Here is a 27,250-nt window from a genome sequence, read left to right as displayed (position 1 = left end):
CTGTGAAAAAAGAAGGTGATGTTATTTAAGATTTTTAAAACAAAACACTACAAGGGCCATAAATGTGTGAACATAAATATCTGCTTTGAGATATTCTTATAAACACATAACACCTGTCATAGCTAAATTCTTTACTCATTTAATTAGGATTAGGTAAATTGGTGTAAGAATTATTCTCAGTAGCATATTACTGCATTCTGCAGTTTGTAGGAAAGACAGCTGAAATTTTCTCATACATTGTCTGTGAAAAGGGGTGGCACATCATCAGGGCCCCTGTCTTTGTCTCGTCAAGTAGACAATTAAATCTGTAGTTGAAATACAAGACTATTATGACTGACAATGGGTTTAAAATTCCTGATAGTAATTTAATGAGTATATTTTTATTTTCAACAAGCTTTTTATCTTAGTATTGTTTTGCAAGTTTTAGTGATGGTAGAAAATATTGAAATCCTAGAAAAGGAAAGAATGGGAATGAATGAAGCCTGCATATTCTGTATTGGTGACTCGATTGATTTATGTTTGTGCCACACATCCTTGACGTTAAGGATTTACTTTTCAGCTGACTAAGAAATGAGTAAGGTTCTTAGTGAATTCCTTAAGTATACAATGAATTGCTTGGGCCAACCTCCTTTACCATTTATTTTAAAAAAGCATTAAAAAAAAATCATCAGCTATAAACCTAGCAATTCTGGTAACAATTCAGAGCTTGTTTTGGCTTCGAATCAGCTGCTCTTTTGGTATCTAACCAGACATTCATGTCAGAATTTTTGATGAAAATTGTGTTTTCTTCGAAGTTTGAAGTCATGTTTTCAGAATCAAATTTGATGCTTCATGAGTTTTACTTTGGGTCACTACATTCCTCTACTATGTGAAACTACTGAAATCATATTTTACTATTCTGAGTTGTTAAAAGCCCCATTATTTGCAGAATGACTCATCTTACTCTTTAATCTCATTGCTCATTTTCAGGGAAAAATTGTCATTGTCTCTGAAGCAGTCAAGTCATTAATAGAACTGGGACAGAGAATGGCAGGCAAAGGTCTAGAATCATGTATAAATGATGTTACAGATTACATTTATAATGCTGTGGTTTTTTTGTATTTTGTATCCACTCTTCCTACTACGATGCATTTATAATGTAGTGGTGTCTAGAGAGCAACAAGCTTTGGTGAATATATAAAAATGGCATTCCTTTGCTCAAAGAGATGACCATCTCAAAGAGACTGTGTAACAAGTGGATAGAACAAGCATATAGAATAAGGACATAGCTGCTGAGATGGTGTGAAGAGGTGAGAGGAGTATGGTTTTAAGCTAATTGCAGTGCTATCCCAATGGCAAGTTCACTGTGTACCTGTTAGATTTCACCATACACAAGTTATATATGCATCAGTTCATGCCTCTGAAGTGCCTGTATCCTAACGCAGGCAGCATGGGGAGTTAACATGATGAGGGAGAGATCTGTGTGCAGCTGTGGACTGTGGTCTCTTTGGAGATGTGTTGGTATGGCTTCTGTGTCTGGAGTGTTGCAATGAAGGAGGGAATATGGACTCTTTAGGAAGTACAGAAGGAAAAACTTAAAGAGGGAATGTTGTCCTTTTCCTAAGAGAGAATCTGGAGTGCATATACCTTTGCCAGACCTGAGCAGGGAAGAGAAGTGGATCAGGTCTTCTTCAGAGGAACATTTTCATAAACATTGGAACTCATGGGGACTTCAATTACCTCATATCTGCTAGAGAAACTGTACAGCAAGACATAAGCAATTCTGAAGGTTCCCAGAGTGCATGAGCAGTTGCTTTGTCCTCTGACTGATAGAGAAGACAATAGACATGGGCTCCCAGGCCTCATGTTCACCAGCAAGGAAATCTCTGGGGATGTGAAGATCAAAGGCAGCCTTGGCTACAGTGACCATGAAGTGAGGAAGTTAAAGATCCTGAGAGCAGAGTGAAAGGCAAACTCACAAGCCTGGATTTCAGAAGAGTATATTTTGAAGACCTGTTTGGAAGAGGTTCATCAAATTGAGTCTTGGATGAAAAAGGGACTACGAAAATTGCTTAATGTTCAAAGATATCTCTGCCAAGTTCAGGTTTCATCAGAATAAATACAATCAGCCAAATATGTGGGAAGGTCTGAATGAATGAACAAGGAGCTTCTAGCTAAACTACCTGAAGGTAAGGTGTAAAGGAAATGGACTCAGGCCCCCAGTGGCACCCAGTGACAGGAAAAAGGGCAAAGGACTGAAACTCAGAAAGTTTCCTCTGAACATCTGAAATCTGTGACGGTATCAGAGCAGTGGCAGAGTTTACCCAGAAAGGCTGAAAATACTGGAAATACTCAGGAATTTTCTGGCCATGGTCCTGGGCAAGCAGATGGCCCTACTTGAGCAGGAGGGTGGATGTCCAGAGGTCTCATTCAACCTCAAACAGTCTATAATTCTCTGATTCTGCTTTACACCAAAGGTGAATCTTGAGGTGCAATGGTTAGAGAGTACTCAGAATTTTTAGAGAGGACTCAGAAATCTGTATGCCTCTGGAAAAATGCCTAGAGCTAAAAGACTTGCTTCTCATGGATTGTGATGAACCTGCTCTAGTTTATTATTAATGCTATGCCAAATGCAGAATCCAGTATGAATTTTCATCTGATTCATCTTGTTGAATTGTATATAACAGAAATAAATTACATGAACTTCAACAGACTTTTCAAGGACAAATACAATACACTAGCACATTTCCCATGAAACATAAAAAATTAATCTTAATAACAAATGCCATTCATTACAAAAAGGTAATATATAGTTTTGCTTAGATGATACTGAAATTTTACCCGTGTGGAACCTCAAACTATTCCCTATTAGACAAAATGACTTATTCTTTTTCTTGTAAAAGATCATAGAAAAAAAATAATAGCCTGTTGCTCCAATAAAAACCATCAGTTTATTGAAAAAATTCCAGGCTAAATCTGCCTTACCTTTGCTGCAGCAGAAGCTTCATGCTGAGACTAGAGGTGTCTGATTGACCCATCATCCCTGCTGGAAGCCTCTACTCCTCTGTTAGCCCTGACTTGTGCGACCTCATGACACAAAGAAAAAGGGAAAAATTAAAATGGAATACCTGATTAGGAATGTAATTTTCAGCCACCACTGTTTCCTGAATGCTTTGGCTCCTGGCACCAGCAGTTTGAATGTGTATATATATTATGCTGGAATCCTTCTTCCTGTTAAATGAATACTTGGATTTAAGCTAGTTTTTGTCCTTAAGTGGCACGCAAAACAAAAAGAAAAAAATAGAAAGAGTCAAGTATGAGTACTTGTCCTTCATCAGCCAACAGAGAATTTAATTATTACATTGCAAGGATCTTTTTCCTGTGTGGCATAGCTCCATTATCCCTACTGGAATGCTAGTGGCAGCCTAAAGTCAAATATCATATTGAATTTTAAAGAAGATTGGTGCAAAACACAACAGGTGGTTATCCAAAGCAATGGAATTTTAATCTATTTTATAAGTAGAAAAAATACAAAACAATTTAAAACCTGTAGCTAAACAAGCCAATTACTGGATTATACACACTTTTTAGTAATTCTCACCAAAAAGAATCCTAAAATTATTTACTATACTTTCTTTTAAGGATTTCTTTCCGTATAGGGACTATATAATGTTTTATTAATTTGTGGTACTGAAATATTTATTTAGAAGATATAATACTAAGAATTTAGTGTTTCAGAAAGTGAGTTCTTGATCATTGGTATCTAGGTAAACACTCAAAGCAACTTCTCTGAAATAGCTGTTACTCTGAAATAGCTGTTACTCAGTAGCCAGTTTTTCCTATTAGCATTCCAGTTCAGTCTCTTCTCACTGCTCTATTATTACCAAAGGAGTTTCCTTGACTAATGCTGCCTACCATAAAATTTCATTTTTGCTTAGGTTTACAATTATTTAATTCTCCTCTTACCATTCTATGGCATGTACCCATTGATTTTTTTTAGTGAACATGTTTAGAAAATATGCTGAAAAAATAAACAACTCACCCTCCACCTCACTTGCAAAATAGCCTACCAACCAACTAACCATCCAACCAACAACGAACAAACAAAAAGAAAATAAAAGAAAACAAACAAACAAAAACCCCAGATGAAAATAAGAAAAAAAATAAAACCCCACAGCAATTACGCTTTCTTCTGTATTCTATTTTCTTTGAGTTTCAAGATTTTCTCTTTCTGTTCAGAAAGGTAATAACATGATGGGAGATTCAGAGCTCAGGATCCAGCTAACAAGTGGCATTAGTCTATCTTACAGCTGTGCATGAGGAAAGATGAGGATTTGGCATGCCTTTTCCCTTTAGTACTTAAAATCCAGTTAATGCCTATTGAAATGGTTGGTTTTTTCCTTCTTTTTATTTCTTCCTTTTCTCTTTACCTTTGATATTGCCAATTACCTTGATGTAAACAGGAAGAATTTTTGGTCTTTATGAGAATGGAAAAAAAAATTGATAACATATATAGAGTTGCTGTGCACTGAAAAGATATATAAATCCCAGAGTAAAATTTTCTTCTGTATAAAAATGTTATTGCTGTTTTATTCAGTTACATAACTCAGATGGATGGTCTTTTGGAAATCAAACAAGATCTATAGATACAATGTATATATATATATATATATATTATATATTTATCAGTAATTTTTTTGTTGTAAAAAATTAGAAGGCTGATAATGAACCCTGTTGTGAAGGACACTATCCCTGTTGTATTTGTTCCCTGTAAAGCACATTCTGACTTGCAAAAGGGAACACAAAACCCAATCCAAAATATTTTTATTTCTTTCCTATGGAACATACTATCCTAAATAAAGTATCATTCCAGAATCTAAGTAGAAATGCTGGTTCTAAATATAGTTGGGCTAAGAGCTTTTAATGCTAGCATAAAATACTGGTAAGAACCAGAAGCCTATATACACTGTTTTATGCAAAGGCACTTCAGATGCATTCAATGAATTCAATCAAAGTTCGAGATGGTTTCCTTATTTACTTTATCTTAATGCATTAATCGAAATTATGTTTTTTCTAGCTAGAAATAGTTGTCTGAACTTCAGTCTATTTTAGCTTAAAAATCTTATTTTCCTCTACTGTGAATTAAAAATTGTTTCTGTTTTCAGACTACACTACTAAATGAACTCTTTACTTATTTGTGTCATTATATATAAAATTTAAGACCAAGTTCACCTATATCTGAAAGCTTTATTATTGCTTAAAGGAGCTGATATTCATATCAAGTCAGCTTCAAATACAGTTTTATATATGACCAAATATCATGATAAAAGATCCATTCATCACAGTTATTACTGAAATTATTCTGAACCAATAGGTCTAGCACGTTATTAAAACCCACCATTTTTTTCTTTTTCATTTTACTTTATTTTTAACAGTTTAATCCTGAAGCAAAGGATGTTACTTACCATAGTTATATGTCTCAGCAGTATTAGACAACCCTTTGCCTATTTGTATGTTGTGATTAAATTTCTTCCTGCTGTTGGGGAGTCCTAACTCCATCACAGTTTCCAGAGGTCATTTGAGTTCCACTTACATTCAGCCTTGCATGTTCCCCATCCCTGGTGTCACACTCTTTATCTCCTGACATCTCAGAAAATATCAAACTTTAATGTAGAATAAAATGGTTATTCCTGGGGCCATGCCATGTATCTTGGCCAGCTTGACTAGGCAAAGCAACACCCTGGGCAGCAAACTACCAGAGGCATCTGCTTTCTCTGAGTAGTCACAAGACTGACTGATGCTGGCAGTCAAGTAGGAATGGGCTGAGCCATCATCCAATGACAGCAGCAGCAGCCCACCCTAGAAGCATCCATTATTACCATCTTGCCCAAAGGAGCTTGATGTCTTTTTCAAAATCTCAGCTTGCCTCCTTCTCTCAAGGGTGATTTAATTCCTTTGAATTTGTCCTTTCTTGTAGGAGTCACTTACACCTTAGTACTCAGCAACTGCATTTTGCATTAATGTCCTGCAAGCCTTGGGCTCTGTGTGATTATCCCGAGGTTATAACTAATAGATCACGTCACAACAGTTTGTGTGCAAACTAATGCTCCATATCTTTGGACAACTAATAACATAATTTTATATTTAAGTAGTGAAGCTCATTTTTTCTATCAGGCATCAAAATCTAGGTCTTCGCTTTGGGTTTAATCTTGCATCAAGTATTCTTGATTCCATGTACATCTCCATGCTCACATGTAGTACTCTATCTCTACTACTACAGAAATAGTAGACATAACATAACAAGAAAAAGAAATTTCCTTGGTTGGTCTGTAAAAATATGTCATTGTCATCACTCCTTTGTTCCATTTGGGTTTCTCTGAATCCTTTTCTAAAAACACAGATTTAGGATTAAGTGTTAATTGTCTCCTGTGACCATGAGTAACAGAAAGTACCAAAACTGATGTGACAAAACTCTCCCTCTAAACCCCACTCTAGCATCTAAATATTTTATATACCCTGTGCAGGCAACACAACACAATGTAAAGTACTTTCACTTGATGTAAATTATGAAAGACCTCCCAGTTTTCCTGAAACCTTAGGTGAAATCTAAGGATGCTTGCCAAGATGTGTCTTGCAAGTTAATCGAGTGCTACCTCTATAAGGATAACAGCTTTGACAGATGCCCATTTAGAGTCCACTGTGTTGCCATGGAGGAAAGGGACAAGAAAATGGAGAACACACCATGTTAGGGAAAATCTTATAGTAAAATATGCAATTTTTCTTTATTACACTATGAATTAAAAATGCTAAGTAACTGAAATATGAAGATAGACAGAACTACAATATTAAAAGTATTGAGGCTACATTTGATGTATTCATAATAACTGCTTGCCTACCCATATTGGCTGAGGTCTTATGTGCTGTGCTACATGACCATAAATTATTGCTAACTAGGAAATATAAACCCTATATTCCTTGAAAGACATGAGCAAAAATAACTTCTCATTCTCTTAACATGCAGTCTGCCATCTGATTTGAGAATTCCACTTCAAAAAGGATTTTCCCAGATCACAGACTAATTGCATTTGAATTTATAAATCATCCACATGACTGAAAGAGGAAAGAAAACAATCAACTTGCAGTATATGTATTCAAAATAAAGAACCCAAAATCATGTATATTTTTGCCCAGTCTTCCTTATAAGATGTGGCATAAATGGTAAAAATTGTTCCAGTCCTTTATGTAGAAAAATATGACATAAAAAATATTATTTGCTAAGTTATATCCTGACAGGCTGACGCTCCATTTTATTTTTTTTTTCCTGACAAACTTTTTCAGTTGGTGCCTCACCTGAGCAGGACTAATGACTGAATCCAGAGGGCTCTTCTTGCCACTGAAATTACACTAAGATAATTTTTGCCTACATCTCCCTGGATTGGTGTATTATTTGAACACATTGTGCTGCATATTCTCACAGCCTGTTTCCCAGCCTGCCTGGGCACCACATGCATTTGGAGAACAGTTCCAGAAATTGATAGATATTTGGTCTCACAAATCTGAGTGCAACCTGTGTGCCCAAGCTGTTTGGCTGTACCTGAGCACCCTACCATTGTCACACCTTTGGCAGGTACTTCTCGGATCATAGCATTCCTATCAGCTCCTCTTCTTCCATAAAATCAGAGTCATTAATTTCTGTTTACTCACTAATGTTCTGCACATGTTCTGTATATGTGTCATGAAAACCTTGAGTCTGAATTAGTCCCCTTCAAGCAAAGTAACGCATTACATCACTGGAGTTATTTTTGAGAGCAGTATAAGGACAATTTAATCAGTGGAAGTAGTATAAGAAATTAACATAGCCTGCATATTCAACTGCTCTTTAGAAACATGCAAGAAAAGAACAAGAAAATGGTGTTGGGAAAGAAGAATAAACATTGAGAATAATAAAAAACCCTAATAAAGTAGATCATTCCCTTGAAAGAATCACAATTAAAACTATGAAAATATACATTTATGAATTGCATAGGATGCACAGTTTCTGAGGTTGCTACAAAAAGGTTATGATTTCTTTTAGGGATAACTACATAGGATTTAAAAATCCCATTATTTCTCCTTTTCTGTTTCACACCTCTTTAAATTTTTGTTGTTGTTCTTAAAAGTGATTTTTTTTTCTTATGGATTCTTTTATACATCACAGCAAAATGACATTTAGACATATATAGGACATCTATTATATGGATTATAATCAGTCCTTCTGGTAAGTACTTAGGGCCAGAAATTTACAGAGACCTCTGGCCTCCAATTTTCTTTCTTGATTTATGCCAAAATTGAACCTTTTTCCCTGTATTTCCTTTCTGCCTTCTTCTGATGCAACACTGGCAGCAGAAAATATTTCCTAAAGGTGTGATGGCAATATTTAGTTTTCTTTTGTTATTTTTCTCCATATATTTACATATACAGATATGTATGTATATGTACATGTATATATGTAAAAGTAGAATATTTTATTCTTCTCCATATCCCTAAATACTACAGTAACTATGCAGGGTGATTTTGAATCTCCAAATTTAATCTTCATTTTCACACTCTATGAAATGTTTTGGAATCAGGTAAGTTACTTTAAAGCAATTAACACAAGATGTGGCTATAAATGATTAATGTAGCAATTAGTACAGGAAATGAATTTTTGGTTATAAAGTATTTGAATACAAAACTTGAATTTTCAAAGCATCTCACTTAATATACAAGTGTGTAATCTTCTCCTTTGTGAGATTATATTCGTCTCACTAATGAAGCAATAAGTGCCAAAGAAAAACAAGCCATCATTTATGACAAAGTTGTCTTTAACATCCCAAATATTCTAGGACTTTCTCAAATAGTGGACTAATGATGTAACATCATGACCCAAAGTCCACTTTCCGTTACATCAGTATTTCTGTCCTACAGGATGAATGATGCATTCTAAAACAAAAACAAACAAACAAACAAACAAAAAAAACAACCAAAAAAACCCCAAGAAAACCTCTCACTTTTTAAGGGACAGATGAATATCCTGACTCTTGAGGATAATTTGAAAGAAAGCTGAGAGCAGCAGCCACTCCTAGTAATGTAAATTATAGATAGTCCTTTTAATCATCTGACAGATACATCCAATGAAGTACTATAAAGTATTTTGGCTTCTTCTCAAAAGGCAGCCCACAGCGAAGTTGTGGTAGGTTAGACACCATGCGTCTCACTGTTCATGTATACAAATTGTTACTATCACCACACTAACCCAAAATAACAAAACTAAAGAAAAACTTAACAGAAAAATACAAAAAGCAGTAGTATATGTCATAAAAGATGATTTCTCAAATGATTTTTATCTTCTGTTTAGGATTTGATTTGTTTACAGAGAATCTCTCCAGACCCTGGGATGTCAGAAATAATCGGGGTGTAACAAAAGGCTTCCAGCCTTGCTTGCTGTTCATCTGTTCATCTTCATACAAGAAAGGCTTTGAAACACTGTATTCGCGTATCTTCAACTTCTAAGCTTTCGTCTTGTCAAACTGCTTAATTATTTCTTATATTAAAAGAATTACACTATCCAAATGAGTAGCCAGTACCTTTCCTAAGTAAGAATCTGTCATGGTTTGACGCTGGCACAATGCCAGCGCCCCATGAAAATGCAACCTACCAATCAACTGCTGTGAAATGCGATCGAGAACAGAGCAAAGCAGGCCAAACTTAATAACAAAGGAAAGACTTTATTACACTACTACTAATAACATAAAGGGAAAGAAAAAGGAAAAAAAAAACCACACAAACTTCAAAATGAAAACCTTCCAAAACATTCCTCCTCCCACCACCCAACTCCAACAAACCACAGCGAGACCCATTTAGATCCTTAATACAGTTTTCACCCTTCAATATAATCAATACTGAATCTATCGGGGAAGAGAGGAGTCCCCCTTGCACCACAGACCCCCAGGAAACACAGCTGCTACCTCTTGTGTTTCCATGTCACACGTGGCACTGCCCAGACACACCGACCAGTGTGACACTCTCCTCTCCATGTCACAGTGCTCTCACCATCGGGCATGGACAGAGACTGCTTATAGGGCCCCTTTAAGGATGCTTTGCCAAGGACCACCAGGAACAACAGTCCAGTGTCGCATTTTGGGACTAGAGTCCCCCCCATTTTCTCCTGGGGCCGAGGGTCCAAAAGAACAGAGATCGCCTTCTCTTCTTCTCTGAAGATGGAGGGCATCCTCACACCCTCCTCAGCTCTCTGTCCATTCCAGAACTGGTAGTTGCTGAAGAAGGTCTCTTGGCTCACCAGTGCATCCCCCTAAAATGCAGTCCCTCTTGAAAGAAGGAGTGGTTCAGTCTATGGTAAACAAGCAGAGTCCAGCCAAAAGCCACTCCATCATCTCCCCCCAACCTTCTTCTCTGAACATCTGAGGTCCCAGACTGTTTCTCTTTCCTTCAAATTGAGGAGGAGTAATATTTCATAAAGCCTTCATTTCACAGGAAAGGGTTAAAATTCCCGGACTCCCCGGACGGCTGCAATCTCAGCCCAGGACTCTTTCTCCAGTCTCCCACGCTGGGCATCTTTCCCCCCCCTTCTCCTTCTCCTCTGCCAGCAAACTCCCAGGTGCCTGCTGGCTCTCTATCTCTTTTCTCTCTAGCTTAGGGGAGGGGGAACAAAAACATCCCAGATGTTCTCCACCCTTCCGTCCGCAGGAGCTGGCCCAGCTTGGTTCCCGATCCTTCATCCCCTGGCCTACCTCTGCAGGCCGCATGGCTCCCCTCCCTCACCCAGCCCGGGCTGGGGGGGGAGGTCCGTACCTTGCGATGACCGGAACCAAAGAAGAACGAGTCCTCCTGGGAATTCCGCTTTTAACCCCTCTGTGTTCTCAGAGGCGTGTCCACCTTCAATTGGTCACCTTAAGTGTCAGTATCCAAACCTGACCCCTGACTGGATTGGCCTCTTCCTTCCAAAAAAAAATTCTCTTCCCGTGTCAAACCATGACAGAATCTATCATCAAAACATCTTGGAAAGATATCAAATTAAATAGAATACTGTCTTGAGTTAAGATTGCATTCACTGAGTTTCAGTTTTAACTTTTTTATAACATTACCTATATATTTTATTTCTTTTCTTTGTTTAGTTAAACTTTGACTTTTATTTGAAACCCTCCCTGAATGACCTTCACTTTCTTTTCTTGTCTCCGATTTACATTTCTCTTATGTAAATTTGCCATAATTTTCACTTGCAATCCAAAAAGAAATTTGTCAGAATCTTTGTTAGTCATATTTAAGATTATTTCTTTTTCACTCTCTCCTCAAATATGTTTCTGTCTGCACTTGTGATGTTGCTTTCTATTGTTTCTCTTTTCTGTTCACTATTAAAGTCTGTTCACTATTAAAGTCACTATTAATAACTACTAGCACATATTAGTAAATGCCATCTTCACTCCCACCTGGTAGAAAAGGTTCATGTCATTGTTTTTGGGTCTTTTGCTCTCTCACAACTTTTTACCTTTATTTGAAATATAAATCTTTTGGCAATGACATTCAGTTTACTACTGTAATCATAGATACTTGGAACTTGGTTTAGTATTTACTGATGTTCAAAATTATCATTATTTACCAAAGAAGGGTTTTGGTTTTTTTTTCCACATATAAGCAAAAGAAAATGTGACTACCAGCATGCTGTACACAAAACAATGTAATTCTCCATATTTTCAAGACAAACTTTTTGATTATTTGAACTCTGCATCCCTCAAATATAATTCAGTTTTTACATTACATGCACCATTATCTTTTGAAATTTACTCCATGATGTTTTGAGAAATTCTGCTTTTCCTTCCTCATTTCATCTTGGTGCTGTTAACGTGTTGCATTGTGTTGAACAGATAGAATTATGCAGGAACAGTGAAAATAATTCTGATTCTGTACATCATCTAACCTCCTTACAACAGAAGTTCTGCAAATTTTTGGTTTTATTTTCTATTTTTTAATAAAGAAATTATATTTTGTAATGGAGTTAGTGATTTCAGTATATTTTATTAATTTCAGTGGAAAATTAAATTCTATGAAAATTATTGGTTTCTTTTGAGCTTTACAAACACTGTATTAATACAGAAATATAAAATGATTAAAACCCCCAAGATTTATTTTAAATGAGTTGTTATGTTTATAGTATTATAATAGTAGAAAGTAATCCAAATTAGTGGAAATTACTCAAATGTAGGCAACCCATTAAGTTAGAAAGACCAGGTTTCTTCATTAGATAAAGGGAATGGATAGACATTTCTAAGAAACCATCTGGACTACCTAAGATTTGAACCATACTTTTTAGACCACACTTCTCTCTGCTTTAAATATAAAAAATAAGTAAGGAGGAAAACTTACGTTATAGCACTTCTACTTTAGTTACATTTGTGTTATGTCAAAATTCAGTGGAATGTAAAACCAAAGTATATTGCATGTTAAGATTTTTATTTCCCACCCCAAATGTACCTGATGAAGAATTTCTGACTCGTTTGTCCAGATGCACCTGGAGAGACAGAACCTGACCTGCCATTTCTTCATCAACAGTTGTATTGGCACAAGCTGAAAACAGTTCCTGTAGAGGGTGTCCAAATATAGAAGCTAGACATTTCTATCAAAATTCAAGTAACAGCATTACTTCATAATTTAGAGCCCATCTGGACCTGAGCCTCCATTTTCTGCCAAATGAGCACCTTGGCAAGGGTATGAGTTGTTAATTTTACGGTATGGCATTTTTATTAAATACTGAGCATGTTGGACTGCAATTTATGTCATGCCTTACAAACAGATAATAAAAATACAGTTCCCCTCTCATGCAATGAGATTGCAAAAGACAAAACAGAAATGTTTCAGAAATTTAAAAAGTGAGCAGATAATGAAGAAAGAAAAGGTGGAAAAATACTAAACTTTATTTCAATTAACCTTATTAAACCTAACAAAGCAAAATAAGTTTCAGCCTTGTCAGGGAAAAGATTCAGGCTTTCCAAACTGCATCATGACAGAAGGCATGAAAGTTAATTTCATAGAAAAAAATTTTATATGTTCAAGAAAGAGAACAGGGAAAGAAAATTGATCTAAAACATCTGTATCTGTATCTCCAGGTCAATTAATATAATGAAATCTTTCAAAAACTCCTTCATTACCTTCAATTTGGGTTACTGTAAATAACATTGACTTATTTAAGAAGTCAGTTTGCTAATAATTACTTTTTTATGTCTTTATAAATGTATTGAACAGCATATGATTGAAGTCAGATCATAAGCATTAACTTCCTTCCTTATTTCCTACCTCTTATTTGATTATCAACCAATTAAAATATGTTCTATGGATTGTGCCTAACCATATACTTATTCACTCTGTCTGCTATTTTTAATTTTTTTTTTTTAATTCCACTTTCAGTTGCAAGAACCAGAATAACCATTTTTTCTGGACAAATATCTGTAGGTCTAATAAATACGAAGAATGCTGTCATGGCCAGAAGTATAAGAGAAGCAGACAGTTCTGGAAAATATATTTTGGATACTCAGAAAGATAAGATACCAGAGAGGTGACAGAAGGGCATCTGTCTCAAACAGTATTATGAAAATCCCATTAACAGGGCCTGAAAAGTCAATCTGCTCAAGGTGGGAAAAACAATACTCTGTATCAGCTATTGAAGTAAGATCTAGGTAGTTATGAAGATAAAAATTCTTTTACCTGTTGATGAAAGTTTCTCTGGGGTTGGGGTTTTATCCAATAATTTTCAGAAAGTCTGTTGGGCTTTATTTATCTTTTTGTAACTTCAAAATATGTGGATGTACCAGAAGAGCCTTTGTGCACAACTAAAATAACCATAAGAATCTAGAATTAGTAAGAACACAATAGTTTATTCAATGGTGGCATTTTCTGTTTGTTCTTCCTAGCAGTTAAGGATTTAGGAAAAACAAAAAGAAAAGAAATTTAGAAATGTTCACTATAATTTTATTAAGTAAAATTGAAAAAAATTATAAGTATAAATAAAAAGCACGATCACTCTATGACTGTATAGAAAAGTTTTTCAACACTACTTTGAGTTGAAGCGTATCTGACAAGCAAATTTTAAAATATCTGAGGTCAACTCTTTACACTTTCAATTAAATAGACTTAAGAAGAAGTAACAATATACACAGTGATCATTTCCCCTGCATAAATTTACTTTCTTCATGGTACAAACCTGTATGGTATCTAATACCTGGCAAAGATCCTCTCTCTGCTTGTTTTTAAAATTCAAAATTTTTAGAGGTTTCTCTGTTCCTGTATTCTTACAAGAAAAAAAAAAACCTTATTATGAAGTTCAGCTCAGTGTTTTATGGGCTTTAATATTCAAATAGATGCACTCATATAAAAGCAACTGTTTCACCTGGGCATTATGATATGCAATTAACCAATAGGGAACAGGGAGGGAGCAGCTGTGACGGGAAAACCAATGGGGAGGCTGGGGATACAGATCTTTCCAGAACAAGGGAGTAGACTCTGGTTGATAGGCAGGTGTGCATTTACATTTGGGAGCAAAGGGTTCTGGGAAGTTGTAACACTTTCTCTCCCTAGGTTAAACAAAGGAGTCCTCCCAAGGCATCCCTGTTTTATTGTCTACAAGCCCATCTCCCACAATCTGTTTTTACCCACTATCTCAAATTTATGAGTCAGCATTGAACTAAAGCTCTTTTCCATCCACTGTAAGGTGTGATGGATAAGAAAAAGCCAAGGTATCCAGCATACGTTAATATAAAACCCAACAGACGTTTTGCAAACATAGATTGTCATGGCCATATGTATTGCTTACAGGCAAAATCACCTCAATATGTCATGCCAATTCGAAGAGTCACAGATTTTTCTGACTAGGACAGGCTTTATGTAAGTTCAGAAGATTAGTTGTTAAAAAGCCCCATCAGTTCTGGGGGAAAAAAAATCCCAAACATAAATACTAATATGCAATGAAAAGTATATGGACTTTTAGAGAACCTGACAATGCAAAAGACACAACTAAACTACTGGGGTTTTTGGTTGGCTGGTTTGGATTTATTTTCTATTTTGGTTTTATTATAGAAGCATTTAGATTGGAAAGGATCTTTAAGATCCTCTAGATCACCTGTAAACCTATCACTGCTAAGTCCACCAATAAACTATGTCCCTAAGCACCACATCCACACATTTTTTGAACACTTCCAGGGATGGTGGTTCCACCACTTCCCTATTTTTATGCTTGCCAACCATTTTCAGTAATAAAATTTTCCTGATTTCCTATCAAAACCTACTGTGGTGCAGCTTGTGGCTGTTTCCTCTTGTGTTGTCCCCTATTGCCTGGGAGAAGAGGCCAACCTTCACCTGGCTACAGCCACCTTTCAGGCAGTTGTGGAGCGTGATACAGTCTCTGCTGAGCCTCCTTCTCCCCAGGTTAAACAACCCCAGCTCCCTTAGCTGCACCTCATAAGGCTTGCACTCCAGACCCTTCACCAGTTTTGTTGCTATTTGGGTCTCCTTCAGCAAGAGCTTTCTTTTGGTCTTAAAATAACGACAAAAAACAAGAGTCTCTGACTTAAAATTGTTGAAAAAACTGGCACCTTTTTAAAGTACTTTTTTTTTTTTTTTTCCTGCTGGTTAGCAGATCAGCTTGTTGAATATAGGAAGGCAGTTGGTAAAGTAGTTAAATGAAAAAATTGTACATACATATCTTGATATTTTTTCCTACACACATCCATATTTTAGTAAAGTTATTCCATACAAATTCAATGAGTTTTAGAAATCCAATAAGTGATCTTTCATCCAGATGTAAATATTTGGCAGCATTATTAGATATAAATAATTTTATTTCTGGTAAACTTAACTTTTTATATAGCTTATGTTTCTTACTGCAAAAATAATGGACTGCTGAAGATTAAACAAACATATCTCATGAATGTAACTATATCAATGGGTAAAATCAAAGGTGCCAGATAGGCAGCTTATGAAGGCAGTAGTCCTAGAATAAAACTCTGTAAAAATCACATTGAAATTGGCATAAGGCAAGATTTTCATCATAGCACAGTCAACAGTCTTCTACTGTGTCCTTTAAGAATACTTATTGCTGAAAATTTAACACAAGCTTAATAGATATTCCTTTGCTTCTATGCTAAAACTGCCTCTAGTAGCAATTGGACTGAGAATGTAAATTTTTATAAATGGCACAGTCAGTACCACGCAGTCATTGTGAATAAAATAAGGTGTCTAATTGCCTAAGATGAACAGATCACAATGTCCTTAGAGGCAGGGGAAGATCCTGTATTTTTTTTTTACCGATGCCTGAAATATATAGTGTTTCTTCTACAGCATGTGTTGGACATGACAAGGATATAGAGGTGCACGATTTTTATTTTGTTTCCAGCACAAAAAGCTGTATTCTGTAAGGTTTTTCTGATTTTAAGTCATGAAATCTGAAAGCTAGTGTGACATTGAAAGTGTAATTTGAGTGGGAGTTGGTCACTGAAATGAACTTTTCCAATTAATATTATCTAAGAGGAGCTCTGTAAAATAAAGAGATGATGAGTACAGTTATAAACTAGCTACATTTCAAAGAAGGACAGCCACCAAGCAGATTTGTCCCGGTATGTAATTCTCTGTTTATTTAATTTTGTGTATTTGAAATTAACAAATCACTTCTTTAGCAACATTTGCTGCTCTCTGTTAACTGTTGAAGTAATCTAACACCAGAACTGCCAAGGGTTACAAAGATATCTCAGAGCAAAACTTTCAGAAATAGTGGATTTACTTTTCCACATAGAAAGCAAAAACATAATTAGAAAGAAAGATGAAAAGTAGGAAAGAAAACTCACTGTGGTGAAAACTGAAAGAAAATGGATAAGCTGATCCTGCTTCAGGTATCTCTTTTCAAGGGATTACTGTGTGTTACATTCATACATGAGATTAATAGAAATAATAACAGATACACAGTGAGAAGGGTAAGATTATCTTCATCTGTCTAAAAGTCTAAGCTGATTACTTGGACTCCTTTAACCATCAAAGGAGAGGGACAGGCATCTCTAAAAGATATTGTGCTGTCTGCTTCTCACAGAGTGACCCAGTCAGTGCAGGGGAAAACAGCTGGAAACTCTTGTAAAGCAAACTATTTGTGTATTTATTAGACAATGGTAAAAAAAATAAGTTTACCAGCCACTGCTGGTGTAAGATATGTGGGGAAGACAATACAATCATTGGCTACTATATAGCAACTGGCTGATAGTTACATGAAAAAGGTTTGTTTTCTTTCTGGGCTAACAAATACAGAGTGAAAAATATGAATGATAATGGTATGTGGGAGGTGGTTGAGGGCTTGAGCAAAGCTACTTTCTCAAATACTTTTATGTGAAACCAAAATGTTGTGGAAAAAGTCCAAACAGTGTCAGCATAAAGTTAAAATGAGATTTCATAAGAAGGTAGCAGTAAATTAGTTAACATGGTTTAGAGAGCCTGTTTTGGAAATGACAGAAAATATAAATTCTAACTAAATTTCTCATTAAAACGATTAACAAAAATATTAACTATCCATGACAAAAAATATTAAACATCTCTGACATACAAAAATGTTATAAACATATTATTTCTAAAGAATAATATAAATTATTCTACTAAAGAAGTACTTACTAATTTCAACAGTAAATACATCTACATACAAACAGAGATAGATAAATAGATAGATAGATAGACAGGTAGATAGACAGATAGACAGATAGATAGATAGATAGATAGATAGATAGATAGATAGATAGATCTGACACAAATTAAATATAGCCTGTTCACAATATTTCTCTTAAGAATATATTATCAAAACTCCAGTGCTGATGTATAGAACAGTGATTTTCCAGCAATGAAAGAACTTGATATATGTAACAGACATTGACGTCAACTTCTAAAGGAAAAATTCATATATCATTACATAAACTGTTACTAAACAATGTATTTCCTTATTTCTATATGTCAGATTTCCTATGTACAGTGCCTTTTAGCATTTTTAAATCTTAGTCTAACATCACTTCAGTGCACATGGCCTAATGGAACTCTGCCTCCATCCAGAAAGGAGTACAAAGGGTGATGCTGAGATCTTATGACAACTGGAATTATAGTCCAAAAAACTAAGGAGTCACCATTACCCATTGAATCTACACATATATTACTTTCTACTCACTAAGCCCAGAATCCTGTAGATGATGAAGAGGGAGAAGCCTCAAAGCTCTCAGATGCTTCCAGAATAAATCGTGACTTGAGGAATAGATGTGCTGTTTATCCAGATCACCAATGAGTATTTCCGTTATCTCTTTTGTACCTACAAACATCATCCAAGAGCAACCTTAATCCTCTGCAAACAACACCTATGCATGTAGTAATACAATACACAGTAGGGTACCAATTGGATCATTTTCTAAAGGTACCCTGAATGATTAATTGAATGAGAATTACATTAGGATTTAGCACAAAGTGATGGTATTATGCTGATTGTACACTATGGAGTATAGAAAAGGATTACTGAACAAAAAGGCTGGGATTAGGTTTGCTTTTTAAGAATGACTTTTGAGTGTGTGGGCAGGCATAGCTTTCTGGGGATGTCTGAGGGGGCTGGAATTACCACCGTAAACCCATCTGTTCTCCACCATAATGTCAGTCATTCTCAACAATCTATGAAGGCCTGCAATAAAGACCTAGTTAATTTTAATCAGAATGAATTCAATCATCTTAAACAGCTTTAAAAATGAAAAGCTTTGCTGACATGACTCCATTTAACTGCAAGTGGCTACAGAACAGTCAAATAAACTGTTTTAGAGCCATACTAAGGTATAGAGGGAAGAGAAACTTCTGTAAGTTGGAAGCTCCTGTAAACTTAAAATGGGTCATAGTTGTTTGGTACAGGGTTTATACATGCCTGTAGGTGTATTGTTTGGCCAATGTATATAAATTGTTAGCAACATTAATAGATGTTCAGCAAACTCAATTCTGCTGATTTCTGTTTGCTTCTTTGTCATCACTGGTTTTTTTTTAGTGTTGCTTTTCTTTCCTACATATCTTCCCCAACTTCACTTGCAATGCAGAAGTAAACTCAGTACTTATCCTAGGCCTCTAAATGTAATTGATATTTACGTGATGTTTCTATGCATTCTGACAAAGTGCAAAATAAAAATATTTGTCAAGTTCTTCAAAGCAGGACAGCATATTAAAAATGTTTATTCGATTCTTTTCTTAACTTGAAAAAATTGCAGTGAATGTTATTTCTTTATGTTTAATATCTTTTTAATTATTTAAGGCAATCATGTTTACTGTATCATTTGGTAAAACAGATTTATGTTTACTTTCATCACCACAGAAAAGATAGATCTATAAAGGTAATAAATCTTTAAGTGCTTCATAACCTTACACAATCTTTATAGGTTGAAAGATAATCAATAATCATGACAGAAAAACTGCATATGATTCATCTTTCAAATCAGCTTGCTTCTTTATGACACAATGCCAATAGATGAGATTGCAAATGCCGTGATCAATTTTTTTTTTTTTAATAAAAATACCTGGATTTGAAAGGCTGTTCATTAGAATTACTTTCCCAGGCAAAATTAACACTAGATGGATCTTCTGTGTTCACTACACTTCCCATGCTGTCAGATTGCACTATTCAATTATGCAGTCTTTGCTGTCTACTGCAAAGTATTTCTGTCTGCAAATTTAGCTGTATTTATACTTTTATTCTGACAGTGCTTTCTACTTCAAATTCATTAATGTGAGCAAGTGCTAGTGAGGGGTTTTCTACCCAATGTAATCAATTATTTTTGAATAATTCAATAGATTGAATTTCATTTTAAATGAGCAGCTTTTCATTTCTGAAGTGACTGTATCCCAAAGTGTCAGGCTTTTCCTGCTGAATCAGTGAGCTTGAGCTCAGACAGCCTTCAAGATGTTTGTTGTCCTGGTGACATCCTTCATAGTATCACTTCAGCAAACTTAAAGTGCCAAGTAGTCAGGAATATAAATTCATCCGTACAGGTATTAATTCAGATAGGCATCTCAGACTCAGGATTTTTATTTTCATTAGTATTTGTTTTACTTTTGTTTATTCTGGACTGTAAATCAGGACAAAATGTATGAGGAACAATGCTTGAAATAATTTCTTCATTTTCTTCTTCCCCTGTCCTCTTCCCCCTTGAAAACACAGAGAATTATAGTGACAGCACAACCTGTAAAGTCACTGTAATTCTCACTTGGGAAAAGAAATTTACTCTAGCTACTTAAAACCCTCTTTGCCTGAAGGTATTGCAGGTTTTTGCCTGATACTGCTACTCTATTGAATATAAAAAAAGTGCCAGCATGATTAGTGAGATACTGAACAGCTAAATTGGGACTTGAAAGTCTGTCTCATTGGCTGTCAGCACATTGATTAATTGTGCCTGAACTAGTGAAAGAAAAACTGACACAGAAGCTTTATTTGTAAAATCAAAGTTTTGTTCAGAATGTGACTGTCACCGATTACAGGATAATTATATTCATCTCTTCATATTCTCTGAACAGTTAAAAATACCATAAAATCACTTTTTGAAATATCTTTATTGTTTTTTTTTTTATTAATGAAGTTTATAAGAACACAAGCAGTTTGCCATTCCAAGTTTTGAAGCACATAACATTAATGTGTTTAGGATTGTTGCCTTAAACTAAAATGTAGCTTAGCTTCATATGCAATGAAATATATATTTAATACAATTTTTAGTTTTATCATCTCTCACTCTAGAATTTATGCTATTTGTACAATAAATGACAGAGAAAATGAAATATGTCAAAGCATTACCTTAACGGATGCAACTAATTTCAGATATTAATCTAATATATATTTGCTTAGTGTTTAATAATACATGCTATATACCTCAGAGACTGGGTTGGTGCATGTAACATTGTCATGGGACTATATATGCTGGGTTACACTATTTTATTATTTACTTATTATCTCAATTCCAGTAGACATTCATTATGCTGTAAACTATGTGATAGCAATAAATAACTCTACCATGGTCACTAGCTTGAAGTTCTTTTGAAACTTTATTCTTCTCTTGTTTAAGGTATAGGTAGTATTCATATTTTCATTCAAAGTCAAAGCAAGTATAGGACTATTCAGGAACACAAACTCTCTATCCAGAGCACATTCAACTAGATATGTCTGTAGAGGAGGTGTGTGTGAGTGAAAATAAGGAGACAAAGCACCTCGTAAAGCCTGATCAGCCTTCCTGCAAGAACATGAGATGTGAGGGGTTTGGAAAAAGTTGCTGTCGTTAGTTGAAGAATGCATTCTGCACTCAGATGTGAAAAGATATGTATGTATTTTTTGTAGATAAAGATAATTATAAAAATATATTTATATTATTTATATTTATATTTATATTTATATTTATATTTGGCACAGCACCAACTACTGTTTCTAATTGGGATAAACAGGATGCCCCAGTTTCACTTTACCTCTCAAGGGAAAAGGGGGAAACTATAACATTTCTTTGAAGTTAGTACTTTCACAGTCTGGAGCCAGGTATAGCTGATTGCACATAAGGTACTTCTAAGACATCTCCTGACAATTAGACAAACTGTTACCTTTTCAAAACATGTGACAGTTACTATTTCTTGAAAACAAAAGTATGGGTGCTGGTGGGTAAGGGGAGGAAGAGGACTAGTCCACCTTTGGGTCTTGCTGCAATGTGGGGCTGAGCCATGTGAGTTTTGACCCATGTCTGGATGTATTATCCTGGCAATGAGCTATTTCAAATAGCAAATATACAAACAGATAAGAGTGGATTTTCAACTCTTGCTGGATTTCAGCAAGTCTGAGTATTAAGCCTTTTAGTATTTGAAAATTTCATTCCTTCTGAATATTCCTTCCATTTTTTTTTTTACCAACACTTCACAATTTAAGTAGTATTTATTCTTCAAGAAAAATAACACGGTACATATACTAATACCACAATATGAAGCCAAGAGACAGAAATTGCCCAGTAATAGATATCAAATCAATATAATTCAGAGGCAATAAAATAAAAGTATTACAAATATCCACAGATTTAAAATTTTCATTAGTTTTAGACTAATCTTGAGGAGCATTCACAAAAAAATCGTCTGTTAAAATATACATAAAAAATGGATGGTTTTTTTTCTCATTTAGGAATTCTACTATGAAATATCAACTGAATTTCACAATTTTTCATTGATAGGAATTAGAATAAAAATATTTGTTTCAGTGCACTATATAATTGACACAACATCCTACCCTGCAGAGTAAAAAAAAATTCTTATACTAACTAGTAATTATTATATAAAAAAAAATCTTTCAGGTTCAATTAACTAATGTATCTCGATATTTTATTAAGCTTAGTAAAAGTTTTCACTAGTGGTATAACCCCCCAAAACAACTGAGGAATGGCATGTATTTATATCACACTATAAAACCATCTAACAAGTAAAAGCTGGACAATAGTTTAAGTTAGCTACTAATGCAGTGTATATAATACAACTCAGAGTATATCAGGAGTTTAGTGTGATAAAATAAATTTACTATCTAAACACGTAAATATCATGTCCAAATGATCTGATGAAAATATCTGGGCTCTCTCTGCAATTCAGAGCATAAATTAACAAGAAATATAGTTTGTCACAGTAGTATTGCTTAGTTCTTATAAGGAAAACAAAAGACAGAAGAATAGACCTCTTCTTCCCTTCCCTAGTTGTCTGGGTTATGTTGTGTTGATTTTTTTTTCATTAAATAAAATAATTGAAAAGAAAATAGGATGATTCACTTATTTGTACATGAAGGGATTTAATGAACAATTCTATAACTTAGAATAGCAGCATCTGTTGATCTACCTAATATTTTACTTTTGGGGGTCACTCTTCATTTAACTCGGGGTCAGTCACTTTCTGCTTCAGGACACCAATTTAAATAGATTGCATTGAGATGAAATCTGGTTAGCTGAACAGTTTTTTACAGTTAAGTACTTTAAAATCATTACATTTTTTTAAATCTTAATTCCTCAATTGAAAGTGGGAGCTACTGCTATCAATCAACATGAAAAATTTCCCCATGGTGGTAAATTACCTAAGTATTCTATGATCACACTGAATAAAATATGAGACAGTGATGCAAAGTTTAATCATCCTGTTTCCTCAATTTCCTTCTTTCCTTTCAACAGCAGCCACAGGGGGAACAATTCACTTTTCTGCTTTGTGGAAATCTCAGGCTAAGGATTTTCTGAGCTCTTTTAATTACTCAGTTTAAGCTAGAGATGCCAAAGGACCCACTAAGCAACAATAAGGGGTAATGACTTATGCATAGAAAATTGAAAAGTGTTCATCTTGGTAGAACAAAGGAGAATAAAACAGAACAAATGGCAAGTAAAATTGAAAACACAGAAGAAATGAAGGTGAACTACATAGATTTCAAAAACAATCTATAGCTGCAATTAGAAACTATGCATTAAATCAATTTTTAGCTCTTATGAGGAATCAAAAGTCACAAGGGTAGTTCAGAGTACTGTACCTACCTAATAGATTATTGATTTTCAAAAAAAAGATAGCAGGACATCTTTCACGTAGAGCTATGAAATTCGCACTTACGGTACTTTTACATTCCTTTTTCTTTTTTTTTTCCCTTTTTTTGTTTTTTGCTTAGTTGATTGTTAATTATATTTTGGTTTAGTATTGAGGCAAAAAATTCATGATTGCTTTTGGGAAGCATTTTCTCCCAGACACATATTGTTCAGGATGTCTAAATGAAACCCTGACAAAACTTTTGCAATCTTTCCTATAGCTGCAAAGTTTTATGAGAATATGAGAATATATTGAGTTCTATTAAGAATATGAGTGCTATTGCAGTGTTTTGGTCTTCTTTGCTACCCCATCCTTCCAGCAAGACCTGGACAAAATCTCCCTTGGCTTCCTTGTCACCTGTAGTAGCAAGGGCACTCACACTGGGAAGAGTGGCTGTTAGAAATTCCCAATGCAATCATGGGATCACGAGACTATGACAATACCTAGTTCTGAGCCACTTTCATACAGGGAGGAAAAAAGATAAGAAACCCTTAAACCGATATTATAAAATATTGTGGTAATGCAAAAGACCATTGCCTTTTATGTTGAGTCCTGAAAAGAAGGACGTGCTAAAAGTCACAAATCCAATAGAGACTGATCTTTTTGTCAATGTCGCATACAGAAAATTCAAGACTGAAGGAATTATTTTAATTCCATTATGCATCAATAGTAATTATATTTCTGTCTATTGGAAATACAAGCATTTGGAGCTGAGGCAAATAAAACCATAGAAATTAATAGGCAAGATAACATGATAATTTCCATTTAATGCCAATTATTGAAAGATTCATGCCTAAAATATAGTTTATACAGTATCCATATTTGTATAAACACTTTGATTTTGCTACATTATGTAGCTCATTTTCTACTATATAATATGCCTAACCGCACACATGACCTGAAGAAGAATCTGTTCAAGGCTACTAAGAACAGACGTGACTGAGCAAAAAATTTTTGAAGTTTAGGAAGTTATTCTAGGGAAGAGTTATGATGTTTATTCCATATTCATAGTCTTGAATATCCAGTATTTGTTGCTGTCTTAAATAGGGTGCAAGAATGGGAAAACTAATTTGACTCATTCTGTCAGCCCTACCATTAAAAGCAAATTTTTAAAAACAGTTTGAAATCAGTCACTTTTTTGATTACCATTATTCTCTCAGTATGACTACAAGGGCATAATTTCAAATGTGTTGAAATACATTTGAGCTAAGAACTTACATTTAATTTAATATATCTTCCAAAAGGAACTCATTTAATTTGAGAAGCCAAACATTTTATTCTGGTTTTGCTGTGCTTTGCTTGATGGCTAAAGCAGTGTCCCAGCATAAAGATGATCCACTATACCCAGTTCTTTTAGTGCAGTTTAATGATCTGGTACATCTCTGCAAAGTTGGTTTTATTTTGTTTTGGTTGTTAGGGGCCTTTGGTTCGTTTGTTTGGATGAAACAAATCTCTCTTGGACTGCTCTATCAAGCCCCTCCAAAATTAGTTTTAGAATTTTAAATTTCATTTTGTTTGGGTGTAGCATCCGAAACTGAGTTTTTATTATAACTTTCTCTTCAAGCAGTGTCATTTACCCCCTCTGATGCTAAAACCAAATTTCTTACTTATCTTGTTTAATAACTTTTTTTTTGATAAAATGTTTGGCTTCAACATCCTAAATCTGCTGATGGATGAGCTTTTCTAAAGCCTTACTTTTTTTCCTGCTTTTTCTTTTTTTAGTCTCCAAAAGTGGATCCCATTATGAACAAATACTTCACTGCATTTTTGGACAGGTCCTATATTTTCTCTATGAAATTAGTTATTTTCTATGCTGTATGATTAGCCTTCACAATACAGGCTCATTGCTACTGTAGGAACCTTAGTCCCAAAATTGTAAAGAAAATATTTTTCTTCTATATGGGCTTTGCCCTTTTGAAAATATATGACAATAAAATTACTCATTTTTTAGAAAACAAAAATCTGTCACTTTTCTCATCTAGCATGGTACATCATATACCATTTGTCTAATTATTATGTCACAGTATTCTTTGGAAATGCAAAATAGTGCTCAAAAATATAAATTCAATCTAACCATTTGAAATGCCAAAGTAATTTTTCATTGTTAGTTCTTTTCATTGAATTCAAACTCCCTTCATACCTAAAAAAAGGTTAGAACATTAGCTTCTCTACTGACACAGTTCTGTGTTACATCTCTGGAGAAACTTTTCTGACTAGACTTGAGTTTACTTTGCCAAATAGGTATTCAAATTTGGTGTCAAAATCAGTTTTAAACTTATGATAAAAGATGATAAAAGCAGCATTTAATTTTAAAAATATTTGTCCTGATTTCTTGTATATAAGGTTTTAAGATAGATGTGTCTGGATATTTTAAATGCTAGTTTTTATTTACTTATGTTTATTAATATATACGTTTAATTAAGTGGAAATTTCAAATCCAAACAAATGATAACCATGTAGATCTATTGTATCCAAAATTTTTCAGCCAGCAGTTTACTCTCAGTCTTTATTGAAACCCTAAAATAGAAGAAAGCTGTGAGAAGACTGATACAGAAGGCTCATGCTCAGAGAAAAATATATGTATTGGCTGACCGTGGCTGTTGCAAAGAATGCTGAATTTACCTCAGCACAAGGGACTGAAGGGTGGCCCTTGGCCTGAATAAATGGCTACACATGAACCAGCCAGAGTGCATTTCATCAGTCAAGTGGATCAACCAGCTTTGTCTCTACAGTGAAATAATCTTTAGACTATAAAGCATTAGTAAGAATTGCATTTGTATTGTAGTTGTGCTGTAAATTACAACTGTCATATTCTCATAGGTGTACTTTGTATTTGTCCTGTGATTTACCTATACAGTTGTACACCTCACTGAATTAAAATTCAGTATAGCATAAAAAATTAAAAGTCTATATTAAGCATCACACTTTCCACAAGTAGATAATTAAAAAAAAACTTGGTCAGAATATATTAGTCTCAGATAAAGCCCTAAAGGAAAATCCTCATGCTCCCATGTTAGCACTGTTCACTCATCTCTCTGTATTCCCATCCATGTTTACATGAGGGAAATAAATTAATGTTATCAGACAACTTGGAAGTAGTCAACTAATAACCAGTTGTAGCATTTACTGTCCACAAGTAAAGAATGGAAAGGGAGAAAACTTTGGTTCATGTGGATTTTCAGAGAGTGAGTTTCCAAAGGAATTTTGCATTTTTAATGCAGCCTTACCTCTCTAAACAAAAGTATGCCATTCCCAAAGTAACTTACTCCTTCAATTTAAGGCAGCTATATCACTTACAGCTCAAAACACGCTAACATGAAAATTATAAATTGACAAAGAATCATAAATAAATGCACAAATATGAACACAATTAAGCTAGAGTAGACAAGCAGTGAAGAATTCACAATCTGTTTTTAATTTTGTTATTAGGAGATTAAGCCTTCTTGGAAAAGCTATTGTTTGGTGAATTGTTTTAAGCTTAACTGAAGTAATTCAGTAAGAATCCCCCCACTATATATAAGTATCAATTTAAGCTGTTAGAACGTGCAATGTATTTACTTTTTGTATCTTATACAAGGCTAATTATTTCACTTGTAACATTCCTGTGAAGCAGGAAGTATCTCCTTTTACTACAGAAAAT

This window comes from Taeniopygia guttata, chromosome 2, assembly GCF_048771995.1.
Source record: "Taeniopygia guttata chromosome 2, bTaeGut7.mat, whole genome shotgun sequence".
In the NCBI taxonomy this organism is placed as follows: domain Eukaryota; kingdom Metazoa; phylum Chordata; class Aves; order Passeriformes; family Estrildidae; genus Taeniopygia; species Taeniopygia guttata.
This window is presented reverse-complemented; position numbering follows the sequence as displayed.